The sequence below is a fragment of the Trematomus bernacchii genome, unplaced genomic scaffold, assembly GCF_902827165.1.
Source record: "Trematomus bernacchii unplaced genomic scaffold, fTreBer1.1, whole genome shotgun sequence".
NCBI lineage: Eukaryota > Metazoa > Chordata > Actinopteri > Perciformes > Nototheniidae > Trematomus > Trematomus bernacchii.
In genome coordinates, this window is record NW_022987698.1 from 11054747 (window position 1) to 11075973 (window position 21227).

Here is a 21227-nt window from a genome sequence, read left to right on the forward strand (position 1 = left end):
GGATTCCCACCCTTTGTGCTCACATCCACACAGGACAGATGTTGCCTCTACTGAAGCAGCTGACAACTTATTGGTCAGAATTGATCAGACAGACACGCTATGTGACTACTTAGCACACCCGAGCACTCAGAATTACCCTAATTGCCTCATCGATGCCGTTCTCTCACACAGAGCATGAGGCTGGCATTTAACGTTACCATAAAAGTAAGTGAAGCCCAGGATAATGTCATAATGGGTAATATCTTTTCTTCTCAGCACTTCATCATTCATCATCACTATAAACAGGTAATACAGTTTCAACGCCACTGTATAATTACATCACTATAAAGATGATTCTAGCTGTCTGTGACACAAAAATATTTCTCAATGCTCTCCGCCCTTGAAGCCCCACTAATACAATATATTTGCTGGAGCATCTTTGAAACCCGCATAAAACACACCCTTTGTATTTCCATTTTCTTCCTTTGGCACAAACACTATTCATTTCATCAAATTATTAACACTCGAGTGTGACACAGCGCTGTCTCGGGGTAGCTTCCACCATGTGTGTGTTATGTCAGCAGAGCCTGGCAAAGCTTGGCTGCGGCCTGTATTCGCTGCATGCACCATCTTGGCCAGAGGCACTTTCCAAGGGAGGATGGGTTCCCAGATCTCTTCATCATCACGAGTGTGCCAGACATGTGTGTAATGGTCTCTCTCATGCCTCACTGCAGACTGTTTCCGCTTCGCAAAAACTACATACAGCATTGTAAGGCGCAGGGTTGACAAACGCTCTTTCCTGAATTCCCAACAGGTCCAGTGGCCTTTTCACAAACAGACGCCCAGACTGCGCACACACACACAGTTTGAAGGCACTTAAGCACAGAACAAGCACCTGACTGCCCACGTACATGCACATTTGCACAGGCTGAAAGGCAAAACACACAGGTCAAGTTTGTTTTCCGTTTGTCTGAACTGAACTGGCATTTGTCGACTTCAGTGTGGGACTGACAATCACTATAGGTCAAAGCAAATAGCTTTTTGTCCAAGGTGTCTTGAAAACAAGCCTACCTACATAATTACTCACTCAACCACCCTCCAGCAGCTGGAGGAGAAACACTGGGTCCTTTCACGTTTAGAGGAAGATATGATATGTCTGATTTCATGAACCAGATGTCACTGTGAAAAAAAGTGCCATAACAGGATTTAACCCGTCTCTTCAATCTGACATTACAGCATCTTGACAATCGATCTGTGCTGCTCAGCCAGGCTGCTTGATAAGAAGTGCTCAGACCATAGACAGCTGATTATACTTTGTGTGCACAGCCTGACCTTTTCCCTGTCTGACACCAGTCTATTACAGCAGCGCTCTCTAAGGAGCTGTAATCAACTGTATAGCTGTTGCAGGTATGATAAGGATGAAAAGAGCATAGTTAAGCCACCAAAGACTGACCCGGGCAATCAGAGATCAATACATCATCTTGTCCAATAATAAACCACATTGACTTTCCCCTTGTCAACAGATATATTAGAGCAAGGCGTGATATGGACTTTCAAAATAAAATGGCATCTGCATTCAGTAGTTTGGCCATGTCCGAACCATTCGATACCATGTGTTTACTACGATAAGCTATGATGGAACACACTGCATGTTTTTTTTATTGTTTTTCAGTAATACTAGGACAGACCTTATGATGCAATCACATAGTTCACTGATCCGTAAATCCGGCCATGAAAATATTTAATCAAGCTGGTGTAGTTCAATATCAAATCGATAGTCTTCTCAGAGGCAGATTAGCACATGCCAAAGATCGCCATGACTACAGGCATTTTTCAGAAACATAGTTCAATGTGGGCCATTTCTTATAGCTTATATTGGTTATTGAAGACACAAAGTAGACCTAAGTGGATGACAATTATAAAGAGGCCCTATTATGCAAATGTTCAGGTTTCATATTTGTATTTTGTGCCTCTACTGTGTCATGTTTCATACTTTAATGTTCAAAAAGCTCTTTATTTTTCTCATACTGCCTATGCTGCAGCACCTCTTTTCACCCTCTGTCTGAAACCAGAGCCCAGTCTGCGCTGATTGGTTAGCTGGCCGGCTCTGTTGTGATTGGTCAACTGCTTAGAGATGTCCCGCCCGTTAGCCTGTCATGTCCAATGTGTTTTATTGCTAGCCAATAAAAGTGCAAGTGTTACATGGTGATGTCACTATGTTGCGGTAGTAAACAAAGGACTACAATTGAGGCGTTTTCAGCAGGTGGGGAGTGAGGAACTTCCTCTGGAGGGAACTTTGAGATTTTAGCCTTTGCAGACCTTTTATATGCACAAAAACCTATGAAACACATTACAGGAAAGCAGAAAACCCCTAAAGACTTATATCATTGGACCCTTTTCAACCGTATTGATCGTCTAATCAATAAATCTAAATAATTCAGATCTACATTTTTTTTAAATGTTGCATCACTTTGTTTTATTTTGCTGCAACAAGGAAAGTACTGATACATTAAACTTTAGTAAATCCAACAGTAAGTGGCAGCAAGTGTACTCATGGCTTTGTAGATTAATGCATTTACTGCACAGTTAAATGTTAAAACATCCCTTTTTACACTGCTACATTGTTACACATCAATAATGTATGATGTTAAGAGCATTCTGTGACAAAGCGTTGTAATCTTTGTTTATGCACAGTGAGCCCACTTTACCACAGCCTTTGTCTACCTCATTTTCCAGAACAAATGTCACAACAATGCTCAGAAAAATAGGTTTTCTCTCATTGTATGATGCATGTACAGAATAGAGACAGAAGAAAGTCTGTTCATTCTTTATGAAATATTCTATTGAAGCAACAATCAGTTTAGAAATAAATAAATCAACTTTTTCTCTAGAAATCTGGGTTATTTGAAGTAATCAACAATACATTCCTTTACTGTTAATTACTATCAAAGAAAGGGAAGAAGTGATCATCAGGCATAAGGCAGAGAAAATGATCTCACACATAAAACTGACAAAGGCTCACACTTTAGACAATTGAGAGTCTAGAGGTGTCTTTTGACATGTGGGAGGAAAACTCACATCAGCATGAAGTGAACGGGTTTGAAAGCACAACTACACACAGTAAAACAGACTCAATGTATATTATTTTTGTATGGAAATAAGTATATTCTCATGTTTATTCTACCTTGTTTATAAGAAAGTTCCAAACCCTTAACAACCATAAATAGTGTCGGAAATGTTCTGATTATCCACATATTTTTCCAATCAAATGTAGAGTACATGTATTAAAAAGGCTATTAGACTATTGGCAATTCAAAAACTAACAGTTATTATTTAACTGTTAGTTAAATAATTTAAAGTGAGTGTAAAATGTCTCTTTCACCGACTGATTAGGGGCTCAAGGAAAAGTATAAAGCTTTATAATTCTTTTTATACTTCGTTTGAATTATGCAACTTACAATATTACTTATTGATGTATTCGGTTATAAACTTGACTTGTCCAGTAGCTTTGAGGCTTCGGTGAAATTTGCATTCATGAAATATCTTAATGTATGGTGTAAATGTACAAGAGCTTTATTTTATTAATCATGATGTTTCCCGCAGGCAGTGTGCAGTGCAGCCCGGTGTGTGTCAGTCATTCTGCCAGCTGCTGTGCAGGATCAGCTGGAGCTAATTGGTCCAGTTCTTTCTGATGTGTGCTTTCAGCATTTTGTGTAGTCATTTATCAAACCAGATTGCCAACATCAGAAAGTTAAAGTCTTAAAAAGATGAAAATCTTAAAGTGATGCCACATCTTCTGAAATCTTCTCTGGTGTGAACTGATGAAGAGTGACAGAACCATTACTTCTTAAAAAGGGAGCATTTTATTTCACAGTTTGTGCTAATAGAAATACATTTTTAAAAGCTGATATGTTTCCGTGCAACACTAGTTTTTAAAGTGACGGATTACAAAAAAAATCTGTTTTTTTCAGACTTATCGAAGAGATGCAAGTGTTATTATATTTCGAGTTGGATTCTTTCTTGAAAAATTAGAGAATGCTGTTGCTAGGCTGTCAGATGTATTAAAAAAAATCAAGTTACCATTTGAATATAGATAAAAATGTACTATTCATTTTATAAACAAGTGCTTTTATATTTTGATATATGGTTTGCATTATATTGGAATTAAACAGACAGGAAAGGGGCAGAGGAAGGTGATAACATTCAGAAATATGACTGCAGAGTGAAGCAATGTTCACATTACTAAACAGATATACAGAGTTAAATATGTAAATACACAGCCTGTAAGACACACATGCACATATGTGTTCAAACGCACCCTCCCACACACATACAGACAAACACAAGAGTTTCTGGCATGTGGAGAGAGCTGACAGATGGTGGAGGGTCTGGACTCTGATTCTAGATGGACGTTTGTCAAGTATTGAAGAAACAGAAATGTTGTTACGTCTGATTTGTAGGGAGAGTCAGTCGCTAAGGATTGTACAGACGAGATCACAATTAAGAATTATATAATGATAGAATATAACAATATAATTAAACAGGAAAACACAGTCTGCAGCACAGAGAATTCCTAAAAAAGGACGCCAAAACCTGTCAAGATGCATTTGTCTTTTTTTAATAGGAGCAAAACCAACAGACTGAAGAGAAATAAAAATACCTTTCAGAATGAATCCCAAAATAATTCCTAACTTGAGAATCATTTCAATCACCTCCAATCTTTGAATGTTGTGAAACCTTTGAGACATCTCATACATTATCAGAGTTGTTTTTATTAAGTGTCTGTCTTGCAGCCTTGAGTGTCTTTAGAACTTTTTCACACAAATGCGTCACCATGACTCAACATTTAGTCATCACGATGCAAAATAAATAACCCAAGTGGAAATTAAGATTGTGTGTCTCTGTTATACGCTTGTGTTATAAAAAATAATAACAAATAGTATTACTACTGTATACCCCAATCTTCAATTTAGGGATAAGGACTTTAGATATATCAATAGGTGTATCTGAACAACACTAGAATATTATTCTCAAAATAGAAAGGTTGTTTTCTGGGAAATCCATCATATATGCAACCATTGGCAACGGGTAGTCACAAAAACATATCAACCCAAATGTTATATAGTACCATCAGTTCCATAATATATACGTTTTATTTTATCAAGACTCCAATTACTCCACTAACACAGGATAAAAAAACAGTATACGCATTCGGCTGGTAAAATTTTTATTGAACGTGTAAAAGTTCAAAAAGATTGGGAACCACTGACTTGAAAACATTAATCAACAGCCATGCAGGACCAATACACAGTATCAAACTGCTTCCCAGGTCTAAAAGACCTGCAGAAAATGTCTCCGCAGCACACCCATCCATCAAATCTGAGTCATTCTGTAAAAAGCTGAAGTATTTGGGGGGTCTCCAGTGTTTCCCCTAGGATGGAGTCATAGCAGCGGTGCTAAGGCACGTGGGCCCAGCATAATGTGAGCGTGGAATATTTTAGTGTGTGCGCGTGCGAAGTGCGCCCCGCCAATTTGTTTCTATGTGTCTGCCAGCACAAGAAAGGCTCTTGAGGCCTAGTACCAGGGCCGGTTCTAGCCAATTTGCTGCCCTAGGCGAGATTTCATATATATAGAATAAATGAAAAATCTCTACAAAAGACAAATACACTACAAAAACAGAAACTTATTGACATAGGTAATATATGTAAAAATGGCTTAAAATGTATTCAGTATTGTATGAACATGTTTGAATTGGGGGGTGGACGTCACATCCTCTGGGGGGGTCCGGGGGTATGCCCCCCCGGGAAGATTTGTTTGAACATTTTAAAGTAAAATGCTTCAATCTGGTGCACTTTGAGCACACAATTACTAGAGACCTGATCTAGGGGGTACAACTCTAAAACACCCATATGAAAAAGATCGGTTTACATTTTAATAATCAAATAACATAACCAATAACCTACCATAGCCGATAACAAATAAATGTAACTTATTTTATTTTTGTTGTTCATTCATATCTTTATTTTAACATTTATTTATTTATTTATGCATATTTTTATATCTCTCCAACTTTAAACGACATTTTTGGTTTACTGTCCTATAGTATACATTGGAATGATTTCAAACCTGTTTTTATTTATTCTAATAATTATAAAGGAGTGCCTTGGAAATATGGGTTTACATAATTTGTGGTCAAAACGTTTGAGACCCACTGAGATGACTTAGACTAAAATTAACTATCTAAACACTCAGAGAGTCCTTTACCTCACTGAGCCTCTCAGTCTGACAGGAGAGCTCTCCTCCATCCTGGTTGTAGGAACATCTACTTCTTATATCCGTTAGCGCAGCTAGCACCAGATTCTAATAACAACAGCGCCGGTACCGGTGCGCCCTCTCTCTCTCTCCCTCGCTCTCACGCTCGCACTTTGGCTGTGAGCTGCGGGCACCTGATAAGTCAACATCCCCCACTTTCATCACTTACAGCGCCCATCGTACAGGGCAAATGAAAAGTGTAACCGGGGTGAAAAGGGTGTTACATTTACTTAATTATGAATGTTGTTACATCAAGAAAATTAGGATGAGCGCCAAGGGTCAAACATTTGTTTTCCCCTCCCAGAGCTACCAGCGCAGCGCCCCCCAGATCTGGCGCCCTAGGCCAGTGGTTCCCAAACGGTGTGCCGCGGCACACTGGTGTGCCGTGAGGCAAGTCCGGGTGTGCCGTGGGATTTTGTGACAACCATACATTATTATTGCAATATACAACTACACAAAAATAATTATTTTTTAATTTACTATATCAGTACTTTGTATGCACTCATTTCATAATACAGAGGCAAACTCTATACCTAAAAACAATTCTTTTAAAAAAAATCCTCACAGAACCCCATATTTCGCTGTTAACGCAGTTGCAGGTGGGAATTATAAGACCGTGACACATCGAAGGCTGAAGGACAACATTAAAACAGAGAAACACGCATGAGGGAAAATGGAGCGCTTTCTTGTGCAGAGCAAACCACCAACCACCAGTGCAGAGACTGCCGACAACCGACCACCGAAAGAAAAGAGGAAAAAAACTGTATCATGAAAGTTACCTGTCTTATGGCACTGCAGGCGAGCGGCAGATTTTCCCTACAAATAGACAAATCTACTGACATAAGTGGGGCTGCCCAACTTCTGGCAAACGTCAGATATGTTGATGCTGACTCTATCAAAGAGACGTTTTTCTTTTGCAAAGAAATGGAAAGCCATACTACGGGAGAAGAAATATGCAGGGTAACTAATAACTATTTAAAAGAGAACAGTCTGACCTGGAATATGTGCGTCAGTCTTTGCACAGATGATGCGTCAAGCATGACGGGGAGAGTGAAAGGATTTATTGCTAAGGTGAGAGCACAAAACCCACATATTGTCACAAACCACTGCATTTTTCATAGAGAGGCATTAGTTGCCAAAACCATGCCCCCGGAGTTGACTGAGGTGCTGAATCAGGCTGTGCAGATGGTGAATTACATCAAATCAAGGCCCCTGAAATCTCGCCTCTTCTCCCAGCTGTGCGCCGAGATGGGAGCCGACCACCAAAGCCTGATCCTCCACAATTTTTTATTTTGTGACCTGTCTGGTTTAAATGAGTGTGTTGCTGCTTTGATGAAGCCTAATTTGATAAAGTTTCAAATTAATTTCTGAAATATTTCGTTAATAAATATTTCATGAGTAATATAGTTGTCTTTGTCACATTTTATTTGGCATTAGTAAATAATTATGCACATTTACAGATATTTTACATGATATGAGTGATAACACGTGATATAAGGGCTATTTTGCACAATAGGTGTGCCTTGAGATTTTTACTTGTCCTTTGGTGTGCCTTGGGCACAAAAAGTTTGGGAACCACTGCCCTAGGCGACCGCCTATGTCGCCTATGCCTTGCCTAGTACATACAGTGGCAATGTCTCAAGATTTTGCAAAAATACACCTTTATTGAACATACAGTAACACAAATACTACAAATCCACATAACAAACAATCAAAAATGAAAAAGGGTCGCCACTTATTATTATTTTAATAAAAAAAATAAAAAAAGTTTAAAAAAAATAAAAATACATTTCTTTTTTTTGGGTACCTGGCTGGCGCCCCCTAGCAGCGGCGCGCATATTTCAGCAGCGGCGCTGCGCCGCCACTCTTTGTATATAGGGGAAACACTGGTCTCATTTAGGATTTGGCCAAATCAGTGAAAAAAAAAACGTTGCACGAAAGGTCCCTGTTGAGACAGACAGAGCCTCGCACTGTAGGAGCAGGCAGAGCGGGCATGAGCAGAATTAAATGGCACATGATAGTGAAGCCCCTGGGCTGGTCAAAGAACAAAGAGTTACCCAATGAAACAATTTATGAATCAATACTATTACTGTAGATTAAATATCAAAGAAGAGAGAGGCAAAGTGTTGACTTAATAGCGGCATCAAACAGACAGGCAGCATTTTGTTAATGGAGTAGTTTTAGGACAGAGGGCAGAGAGGTTTGGGAAAAAAAATATAGCATAGAAAAATACAGAAAATGGAAAAGTATCACCTCCCTGAACTGAGCATCATTATCTGCAGCTCTCACAATGAACTACTGTAGACTGGACAAAATGGCTTTCATTTCAAAATTACAACGTAACAATGCCTCATACTATTTTTCATTTTGTGCTGCAGCTTTCGCTATCAAAGGAGGCCTATTTTGTTTTTTTTCCTTTCCTGTAGTGTGTTGTATAGGTTTATTGTCTTTGCTTTTTAATGACTGTTTTTAAATGCTATTGTATAACATGTTTCCGCTGCACTATTTCTTAATGCTCTTAAAGGTCACCTATTATGCAAAATGCACTTTTTTATGTCTTTTATACATAAATATGTGTCCCTGGTGTGTAAGGAGACTCACAAACTGTCAGAAAATACAACCCTCTCTCTTTTCCTCCTTACCCACATCTCTAAAAACGGGGGTAAAACGGTGCTGATCCAGATTTGCTGCGGTTATGACGACATTTTCACTCAATGGTGTGTTTATAGAGACATGTTTTGTTGGCAATTATTGTACATTTGGTTATGCGTACCATGAGCGGGACAAATAAAAATTAAATTAAATGAAATGAAACATTACTAATTCGTGGGCTGGCTTTACATTGAACTCCTGGCAATGTTCCGCCCACCCAACCTATCGTCCACTATCAGATACGTTGCTGTATCAGAAACAATGCGCAACGTGTTTTGGAAGTAATATGGTCTGTGTTTACATGAGCAAGCATCGCTAACACTCTGAGCTAACTCGCGAGAGAGAAAGCGTTTGAGCACCATACTGTTTCAGAAATAATGTTTGATGTGGTTTGGAACATAAAATCACGTTTAATCACAGCAGCGTTTAGCTGAGTTTCAGCCGGTGGAGCAGACACTCTTCTCTTCACAGAGCTCACCGCTTGCATGCGCTCCAAAGGGGCGTGGCCAGCAGCAGCTCGGGTTTCATTTGAAGCTACTGACCCAGAATCAGCACTTTAGTAACAGGGCTGAAATAGAGGGGTATGAGGCATGCTACAATGGGTGATCTGTTTGGTATTTTGAGCAAAATACTTCATAGACATGTTTTGTATAGATATGGTCATATAACATATTGTTCAAATATAGCATAATAGGTGAGCTTTAATGTCTTTAATTTTTTGTAAAGCACTTTGAATGACCTTGTAATTACAGGTGCTGTATAAATAAACGTGCCTTGCCGTGTGCATGTAAATGGTCTTCCAAGGCTGAAATCTGAAACGCCTCAATTGGACTCCTTCCTGAACATAGTGACGTCACTGTGTAACGCTTACTATTGGCTGGCGCTTCAACACATTGCAGGCTAAGGGCCGAGACATCTCTGAGCGGTTGACCAATCACAACAGAGCTGGCCAGCTAACCAATCAGAGCAGACTGGACTCTGGTTTCAGACAGAGGGTGAAAAGAGGTGCTGCAGCACAGGCAGTATGAGAACAATAAAGACCTTTTTGAACATTAAAGCATTGGAACATGTCACAGTAGAGGTAAACAATTTAAATATGAAACCTGAAAATTGGCATAATAGGGCCCCTTTAAGCAATAATGGTACAGTCCTGTCTAGAGAGAATGTAATTCTCATTCTATTACTGAAACCGGGAGGTAAGTCTAAAAAGAATTGCTCTTTTTTTTAACGGTGTGACTTGAATGTACGTTTGTATATTGTACACCTGTGTCACTGAACTACGTAGTACATGGCAAATCGTTGACAATAGTAATTCTGACTCGTGTTGAAACATGACACCAACTTGCATAAAATTAAGGTACATGCTTTTCAAGGAAGAAAACATAAAAGTATTTAATGGCTTCATAGTGAAGCAGTCAATGTGAACAACCGCATTGTCACTGGCTCACTGAACGAGTGGGTTTGGTTGAAGTGAGATGCCTCGATGGGCTGATAATAGTTTATCTTGATTTAACTGTCATTCCTCTAAATGAGCTGCTAAATCAATCGTGACACAGGGCCGTCATTTTACTGTGTCACTGGAAGGTTTATTGGGGAATAAAAAACATCCGAACACCGTGAGATGAAGCATGAAATTTCATGGCATGAGCCTGTTTTTTGTTCTTGTTTAAAGAAGTCCCCGAACGAAGCCCTACAAGGTTAAAATGAATAGAACTGTAACAGATTTTATACGATGACTGCCATAAAAGAAACCATATTATTGGTCAGATTCGCTAAAAGTGAGGGCAACCACTATAAGGAAACGCAATAAACAAGGCGACTAATTTTCAACCAAGCATGGAAAAAAGACCTTGTGAAAGAAAAGAAAAGGTGTCACCACTCAAATGTAACCACTCATGCTCGATTTAAAAACGCTGTCAAACATTCCATTTATTTTTATCGCAAAGAAAAACAATGACCAGAAGAAACACAACTCTGAAGCTAGATTAATGATACCTTACTCTTCAAAGGGATTTACCTCTGATCTAATTCTGTCCAGATTCTAAATTAACACAAGAAGCATGTATTTAAATTAGAAGATTAGATTAAATTGTGTATAGACGCTCTGCTCAGGTTATTGCTTCACTCCAAAGAAGTACAAGCCTAGCGACTAAAAAAGAAAATGTTCGAATGACATGTTTTGAAAATCTAATAAGCAGGTGATGATTCTAGCAGAAAATGTATAGTGACAATAATGTTTATTAAAACATCATTCAAAAAGTAAATAGATAGATTTTCAGGACATTGGATTTTAATTTGAGTGGCAAAGACAAACAAAAATAGCGTTTCTTTCTTTTCTAGACCCAAAATAATCACCTGTAAAAAGAAAAAATGTTTTTAATTCTAATTTAACAGTCACTGATTATTCCAAACAGGTCTGAAGCTAAAGTGCCAACAGGAGCAGAGGATCAACTGGGGGGAAATAACCATTTACTCGCTCAAAGAAATTGCAACCAAGCAGATGGTGAGCACCTCTGGGAAAACGGGATATGGTGGAGCTTTGACCACAAAACAGAGGATCGGCTCGCTCATTCAAGGAATCATGAAAGAAAGCATCAAGTGCTAATGATATCTGCCCTCCTCCGCACACACTGCTGTGTGGCCGGGTTTCTGCTTTATGCCTTAACCTTAGACTGGGACTGACAGCTTTTAGCTCTTAGCTTACAAGTTGTCATGTAAAAGTAGCTTCTCTGAATGGTTTGTATTTATTTGTTAGGTAACAAATGCTCAGAAGGGAGTCACGATAGTAGCAAATGCTGCGGTAAATGCAAATATTAGCCACTTAAAGTGGACCTATCATACTATATTTGAATAATATATTGTAGGGCCATGCCTATATAAGGTATATTTATACGTATTTTCAAAATACCAAACAGATCATACATTTTAGCCATGCCTCATTTTGCTCTATTTTGCTCTCCTCCAGCCCTGTCTTTGCATGAGCTGCAGCTGACCACGCGCCCCTGCAAAGGAGGGGGGCGAGGCACGAGCGTCATGTTACCATGCTGTTACCATGCTGTTACCTCTCATTCCCCTGATAGGTGGAGAGTTGGCCATATAGGCGGAGCTCCTCGTTCCTGACGTCAGAGAATTTTCAAATCTGGATCAGTCTGTATCAGATCCATTGCAGCCCCGTTTTTAGGGATTTGGGTATGGAGGAAAAGAGAGAGGGTTGTGTTTTCTGACACTTGGTGAGTTCCCTGACACACCGGGGACACATATTCATGTATACAAGACGTACAAAAGTGCATTTTGCATGATAGGACCCCTTTAAGACACATTATAAACTCTACATCCATCCAGTAAAGGTGTGTGAATAATAACAGCAAGGATCCCTATAGAAAGATATATATATTTAAATATATTTCTGCTGCTGTAGTATAAGTCTTGTATAGGTCAGTCCAACTCATCAAAAACATGTTATACTGAGTATTCTTTCTGGTCATGTCCTTTCTAGTGTAGATATCTATATGTATTGGCTGTTTATTGATTTTATTATATATTTTTCCACCTTTTTAAATATTTTATTTTAAAGCCTGAACACATTGCTGCTGTAACACAATAATTTGGGAAGAATAAAGTATAAATGTCCCTATTTATCTATCTATCTATCTTAAATTTGAAATGTGTTGGTCCATTGTATTAAATTGCAGTACTTGGATTAACAGCCAATATATTCATGCTTGCTAATATGCCTTAAAAATGTATTATTCAGCACGTGGTTCATTATTGACATGCTTTTACCAGCAGTGTCATGTGCAAAACCCTGTTGAATTCTCGAGGAAATAAAGGCTCAGTGATGGCAGCTCAGGGCAATCTTTAATCAACTATTCATAATCTACGGTGTTTATCCAGCACTAAATGTTATTTGCTTTCCTTTTTTGCCGTTAGCTGGAAGCACTTAACCCATGAGGGTTGAACCCAATTTAACTGCCGAGCACTAATTACAGTAATGCCAGGCGAGATAAAAAAAGCACAGGTATGGATCAAAAGTGAAATAAATTACTATGCAGGTTTAAAAGTTTTAGTTTTGTTGAGACCTTTATAAATCACCAGATAAATGATTCGCCTTTACAAGACAGTGGAGAAGGTTCCTACACGATGTGAAGGCGCATAAACAATAACTCGTGGGTCAGTGTCTCCAACGTGAATCATAAAAACAAGAGCATAAACTGAGGGCAAGAGAAAATGTCAAAACGAGTGGGATGTTGAAGGCCTGTGTGCTCTTCCATGAGAAAAATCATTTTCCTCTTTTCTTCCTCTAAATGGATATTTTCTTTACTCTTCTGTGGCCCCCATATTACTGAAACTAGCCACTTCAGTGAATGTGAGACGCCTCGCCCGGCCGACACAGTAAACTGTAATGTCAGAACAAGGAGCCACCAAAATGCTTTCCAGTGAGCATTAAAGGCTAGAACGCTCTGAGCTTCTTATTCCCGGGTCACTGCCTCTCTTTTGTGCTACTCATGTGCACCACCGAATGAAACAAATGACATTTACCAAAAATACATGTTCTTCTCACTGAACAAGGGCTGAACATTTGCTGTAGTCGAAGTAAGAAAGGAAATCCCTGTCAGGATCTCCTGTGGTTGTACTAGACGAGACCTAGAAGTACAATCTGTGTCGCAGGTGATGCCTGTTAACTTTACAGGCACATCTGCTTCACAAATGAATAATGTAATCATCTGACGTATCCTGTCTGAGATCATGAATTATATTTTCCCCGACTTCTTGTCAGAGCGGCTCCCACTTCTTGGGTAACTACACCAACTTTTTTTTGAGCTGCAGCTCCTGTGTTTCTGTGTTACCGTTACATAAGGTTAGAGTAAAATATTCATCAAGCTGCTCCGGAGCACATCTGTATGCAGCTGAGTGCTGAGGAAACACTTTTTCTGTAAACCAGCTAACTACACCAGGGTGGCTGCTGCCAGCTTTAAAGTGGTGTGCGTGCAAATGTGCTTGATTGCTTTTGTGTACGCTTGTGTAGAGAAGTTGATACACACATGGCGTGTGAGTTTGAGTGGTAAAGTTTTACACATGCGGGTGCTTACACAAGCATGCTTTAATGCACATGTCTAAGAGTCGGCCCGTCTTCATCGGTATGCTGAGTTTGTATTCCTGAGCAAGCATCGCCTTCCTTTAAAGCAAACATTTATGTCTAGCCGCAGTGCTTGTAGACATGGACATCCCTCGTCTCCGCATGCTAGATCATGCAGCAAACGATGTCTTGCTGGCGCAGGGCAGGTTATGAGGTGGTCATAAAGTTAAATTGGTTACCTTCCGGGGCCATCAGCTACTCCATCCTGGCCAGGAGAAGCAGCTGGCATCTGGCTGACCTGTGGATCTCCGGGAAAAGCCATAACTCAAGACCCCACCTAATGACCAGTCTCCATTAAAGGTTTACTGTTAAATCCATATAACTGACCGGACCGCTTTACATCACTTTAGGAGCTTTTTCTCTTTTTCAAATGTTGTAATGACCGTTATTCAATTAGAGTGGATGTTGAATGATTGGCGACTACCTTGGATAGAGTTTGATTTTCAATACATTGGCTCAGAAACCCCGGTGATAGTAAGAGAAGATGAACTGTGTTGATTTACTCAACCTGTAGGCTGACTGAAGCCTCTTTCTTAACCTCCCGCTGTCTTAATGTAGAAAGGCAGAAGAGGGGAATGCTAATATATATATTGAGGATAAAGAGAAAGGAGATCAGAGGAATCTAAATTAAATATGCAAGGACATCGCTTGCGTGCATTAATGAAGAGGGAATGAGCACGGTGCTAATGACGAAGGATTTAAGGCTTCCATGTGAGAGAGGGATCAAGCGCACGCTGCAGGAGAGGCTCATTACTGTGGCCCACACCAGCTCCTACCTGTGAGAGCGTGCATATAAGCATATTCTGTGTGTCAGTGACAGAAAGAAATATGGAGTTCATGCACCGGGCTTTGCATGCTCCACTGTGTTTATCAATGGATTAATAATCCCCTGCAATACGCTGAAGGAGAAAACAACATACGCACATAAGACATATAAAAGTGGTGCCTGTCTAATAATGGACTGTGACATCACTATGTAACGCTAGCGCTCCAATACATTGTACATGGGGGTATTGAGGGTTGAGTATCTTGCCCAAGGATAAATCGACATGTTGACTGCACAGTCTGCGATAGAATCCACAATTATCTGGTTCAAAGACGACAGCACTCCCTCACAGCCACAGTCGCCCATTAAAAACGAAAGCATCGTATCCACCTAAACAAGATCTGGGAATGAGCCAAATCAGAGCCCTCACCCATTAAGTTGATAATTGGCGGCGATAAATAAAAATACTTAGAATCTTACCTATGACTAATGCTGTAGTATTCATGGCCTCAGCCCAGTTAAAACACAGTGCCTAAAGAACAGACCACCCACACAGAGTAACTGCCTACACGTGTATAACTACTCACTATTCTCACACCTAAGATGATAATTATCAGAGATGTGAAAACACCAGATGTCTGCAGTCAATGAAATGACTGAAAAAGGTGTGTGTCCTAATCATGGCTCAGTCATAATATTGTATCACACACTGCAGAGCATCTCTCCAGCTTGGCATTGGCAAAGTGTTGATCACACTGGAAGGCAGTAGAGGAAGCAGAGCCAGAGTCTGGGCTGGTTCAAAAGCAGTCTAGCATTTAGCTGAAATGCAGGGGAGAGCGGAAACAAGGATAAAAAGAAATATGGAGCCTGCATCCCACTGCTTTACCTTCAATTTCTGTTACCTATGGATGCAACTAACTGTTTACGACATCTGAGGCTCAGGCGGTACAGTGGTCGTCCACCAATCAGAGGGTTGGTGGTTCGAGGTGTCCTTGAGCAAAATGGCTCCAGATGGCATGAGGAGTGTGTGTGTGTGTGTGTGTGTGTGTGTGTGTGTGTGTGTGTGTGTGTGTGTGTGTGTGTGTGTGTGTGTGTGTGTGTGTGTGTGTGTGTGTGTGTGTGTGTGTGTGTGTGTGTGTGTGTGCGTGCGTGCGTGTGTGCGTGTGTGTGTGTGTGTGAATGTTTATCACTCCTGTATGGTAGCCTGTGAATGGCCGAATGCTATGGGCTCAGAACAGTCTCATAATACACACATGCACACAGAAGGATTCACACTTGTATTTCCGGATCCACACTTGTGTTTTTCAATGCACACACAAATGTGTTCCGTTTCATATACATGTAAATAAAATCCAAATACAGAAAAAAGTTTTACATATGTATTTTTGATCCTCACATATTTGTTTTCCGTTTAAATCCCCTGAACCTGCAAACACAAACCGCTTTCTGTGCATGGATCGCTGTGCATTCGTGTGTGGGTTTTTTGAGACTCCACTGACGGTCACCCGATTCGTACTTGTAATTTCTTTCATCTATAGCCAATCAGATGTCTCCTCCAGTCTAAGCCAATCACATGAGCGCGCCCCCACGAGGGTAGGATTTCTTGCATTCATGACACTTCATATACGCATTTTGCGCTGTCCGAGCAGGGTTTCCGCGGACAGAAATTATTTTACCGGACAAATTTGAAACTTACCGGTCATGTTTCAATAATAATAATAAGAAGAAGAAGAATTGTGTAGCAGAGTTTCCGTTAGCAGGTAATTACCGGACTATGACCGGATATGGCTAATAACACGGGAGTAAGGATCATCTCTTTTCCTCTCTCCCTCCCTCTCTCCTGACAGCCCGTCAGTTTCTCATGCAGCTCGCTAAAACTTCACTCGCGTATCCATATCGATCAGATCCAGCTCTCCTGATCGGCCTTTAGAGCACCGATCAAACTATTAAGAGTGAATATCGGCCGATAATGACCGGCGGGGCTCCCCCCGTTGACAGTTCACTGTCTAGCACTGGCTTCGTAGTGCACTGATCGATTAGGCTAAGCTAACCTGTAGCTGCTCCCTCCACACTCACAACAACTTCATACAGACATAAATAAAGCAGCTGTATTCGCCATACAGGAAACACACATTTAAAACGGTTTTGCCTGCCGTTTTTGTGTACACCAGCATTCATTAATGGTTCGGAAAGTGGCACTGTACCTTAATAATATAAAGGCTTGTATTTGCGTGCATTTCCTGCTCGGAAAGTGGCAATGTACTGAGAGTGGAAGTGTCCTGAGATTAGCGCCTGCAGGCAGGCTCCATGGACCTGTCAGCTCCGGACAGCGCAAAATGTGTACATGAAGCGCTACGTCATGAACGCAATAAATCTACCCTCGTGGGGGCGCGCTCATGTGATTGGCTTAGAATTGAGGAGATTGGCTACAGATAGAAAAAATTACAAGTACGAATCGGGTGACCGTCAGGGGAGTCTCAAAAAACCCACACACGAATGCACAGCGATCCATGCACAGAAAGCGGGTTGTGTTTGCCGGTGCAGCGGTTTTAAACGGAAAACAAATATGTGAGGATCAAAAATACATATGTAAAACTTTTTTCTGTATTTGGATTTTATTTACATGTATATGAAACGGAACACATTTGTGTGTGCATTGACAAACACAAGTGTGGACCCGGAAATACAAGTGTGAATCCTTTTGCGGATCATGAAATACAAGTGTGAATCCTTCTGTGTGCATGTGTGTAATATGAGACTGTTCTGAGCCCATAGAATGCTGACATGTGTTGTAAAAGCTCTTTGAGTGGTGGTCGCAAAGACTTGGGAAGCGTTATATAAAAGAATATGGGATTAGTTGTGTGTCATAAAGATAAAGCAACACTTTCTCAGAATCAAGCAAAACTAAGAGTTTCAAAGAAAAAAAATCGAGTCAAGCAAAATAAATGTAATTGAAAAAATAAAACTATAAGTTGCAAACAAATCATTTGTGTAATCATGTAAACTATAAGTCTTTGTTCTTTGTTTTAACATATCTTTTTGTTTGCAGTTCTTGTTTCTTCTTTCTCAATGATCAGACTTTTGCTCTCGCTGCAGCTCTCAGCTGCACTGTACAATCGCCGGAGGACTGGGCTGTCACTCAAAAACTGAGTAGCCAATGGGGACGCACCACTGAAAGTAGGGCTGTGCGATTATGGCAAAAATCATAATCACGATTATTTTGGTCAATAATTGATATCACGATTATTAAATATGATTATTCATTGACTTTGAAAACATCCATTTATTGAACTTTAAAACAAATACAAATAATAATTTGAACAGTATCTTTTTAACTGTTGATTACCCTGAACGTATAATTCAACTGAAAAACCAATACAAAAATAAATAAAATAAATGATACATTTATATTTACATTTAAATAAATAATATCAAAAATAATAAATACCAATAAACAAGATCAGCAAATATTTTGGAGCGCACTTCAACAAGCTACTAAACATATGTAAATATGATAAATACAAATAAATTAGACTAAAATAAATTTGATCAAATATATTGCACTGTCACAACCAAGCAAAGCAAAATAATCGTTTTTTTCGATTATGTTGTTTTCGTAATTGTGACACGCCAAAATCGTAATTGCGATTAAAATACGATTAATTGCACAGCCCTACCTGAAAGTCCTGCCCACCTTGGATGTTTGTGTCAGAATCGAAAACAAAAAATGAGGGAGCGCAAACGAGAAGAGCTGCAGCGAGAGCAAAAGTCTGATCATTGAGAAAGAAGCAAAAAGAACTGCAAACAAAAATGTGTTGTTAAAACAAAGAAAAAATACTTATAGCTTAAATGATTACCCAAATGATTTGTTTGCAACTTCTAGTTTTATTTTTTAATTAAATTGATTGTTGCTTGACTCAGTTTTTTTTCTCTTAAACTCTTAGTTTTGCTTGATTCTGAGAAAGTGTTGCTTTATCTTTATGACACACAACTAATCCCATAAAAGCAGTCCATTTACCAACAACCAGCCTTGGATCAAATTATCTTTTTCTCTTCTTTATTCAGAGTATAGCAAAAACTGCCATTACAATTTCCCGGAGCCCAAGGTAATGTCTTCTTGTTTTGTCTAAACCTAAGATATGGTATTTATTTAAAACATGAGAGAGAGAAAAGCAGCTACTCCCTTAAGCCCCTGTCACACTGTCCCGAAATTGACACCAGATGGACACACGAATATGGAATTGTGAATTTTGCACGAAGATGGCCCCGAACCACACACGAAGGCAACATTTACATTACATTTAAGACATACAACTGCAACGAAAGTAACAAAAACAATTATGTTAAAGTACTATGATACTGTACTGATATTTTCAGACTTTGTTCTTTACTTTCTCCGTCTTTATATGTAGAAGATATTAAGTTTTCTCCGTCATGTTGTTTCCATAGCAACAACAACTTCCTGTCAACTCGCCTTCAAAATAAAAGCATCTAAATAAAACAGGAAGTTAACCTAAATTACATTTAAGACATACAACTGCAATGAAAGTAACAAAAATAATGTAATATCCTTTTCAGTTTCACAGAACACAAATGGGGTTATTTACATAATATGTTTACATGATTCTGTTGTGCAATAAAACAACCAGATGGACACACGATAAGGGAAATGTTCAAATTCGGCTCTGATCGTAACAACATCGGGCCACTCGTGAGGGCATCTTAAGCCATCGTATGACCACCGGTGGAGTTTCTCAGGCTCCAGCAGCAACTCCGTGAGCGGTGGCAAAATCTTTGGCATGCCAAAAAATTGCCGAAAGGCCTTGCGAAGGTTCATTTTCTTATTGAATTCGTGTGTCCATTTTGCCCTTCGTAAGGCACTCGTGAGGGCATCTTGTCAAATTGTGCTATGCTGTTAACCTGGTTTTTGTCTGTGCATTGACAAGAACAAGTATTTTGCTTTAACACTAGAACCGCCAGAGGTCGCTGTATACCTAAAACCGCCAACGGGTCAAATTGACCCGCTATTGATTTTCAAGGTACAATGTTCTTTTATTTATCATGTAGAACAGTGAGTTTTGATCGCACAGGGATGAAACTTATACCAATAGAATCTGTGGACTCTCAGCTTTTCATATGATATAGTTTGTGCAGATAGCATGAAGTATAAAATATCGCTAACAGTGCTGATTTAAACGCTTGGTGTTAGACTTGTGTTTTGTTTAGGTACAAATCTCTCTGCTCTCTCTCTATCTATCTATAACTATCTATCGATCTATCTATAACTATCTATCTGTCTATCTCTCTATCTCTCTCTCTCTATCTATCTATCTATCTATCTATAAGGAACCGCAGTAGACAAAAGGCGTTGCTATAGCAACATGTCATGTTTATGCTGCATATTCTATGAGGTAAATATTACCCGCTGGCGGATATAGGTATAAATGGCTTTTCTTTTGGCGATTTTTTCAATCTGACTTCATATTGATAATTTTTAACAACAGAGGGTGCTACATAACACACTTTCAGGAAAAGTCACGGACTGGGAACCACCCTTGAATGATGGGATAGTAGACTAAAAGCTTTAGGAATCCAAACTATAACATATAATAAGTACCCTGTATCAAGATTGATGCAAAACAAGTGACATTTGACCTTTTAAGAGAGGTTTAGCAAAAGAAACCCCACTTCTGGGGTCATTTGGGTGGATTTGCCATATCTCTGGAAGCCCTCAGTCGATTTTGATGATTGACATCTCTTTTGAACCGTTAGAGTGGGTATGACACATTAATAGGTTGTTAAATGTTAAGAAGCCCTGAGACACAGTTTCGCCGGCGGGGGCTGCCGGGCTTAACAGGTTAAGCTGAAAGCAGAACAAAGACAACATGTAATACATTTCCAATTAGGTATTGGATTCCGAGTATTATCTGAGGAACAATACCTAATTTTCATTGCTACAACATTTAAATAAGCCACTATCTTGGGGTCCTAATGAAAGTTATTTGAATAACATCCGTGCTAAAAATGTATTTTGTCCATGAAACAACCAGACAGTACTACAGCAAAAGTTATTATTTCTACATAAAACAAAAACATGTATTTTTTTTCAATAAAGCAGAAAGATCTACTATGCTTGCTATTGCTGGCTGGATAGAATATATGTGTTCAATAATTAATCAAATAGCCAAATGTACATGAACAGAAGATATTTGTCCACTCTGTAAGCAAATGTAGGCATTGGTAGACATTGGTAGACAGGCTATGGGGCAAAAATGGATTTAAGTAGTATCCTATTAATCACGGGTGTAGAGTGACAGGCAATACCTCTCACTGCTTAGCAACCAACCCCTGCAGGGCAACCGTCAGAGTGATGAGATTTAC

At 39.5% G+C, this 21227-nt stretch overlaps 1 protein-coding gene across 1 annotated transcript in view; it reads right to left on the minus strand.

Annotated features, from left to right (window-relative positions):
• LOC117489718 (metabotropic glutamate receptor 4-like) overlaps positions 1-21227 on the minus strand; it is a 141485-nt gene that overhangs the window by 119031 nt on the left and 1227 nt on the right. The window lies entirely within an intron of this gene.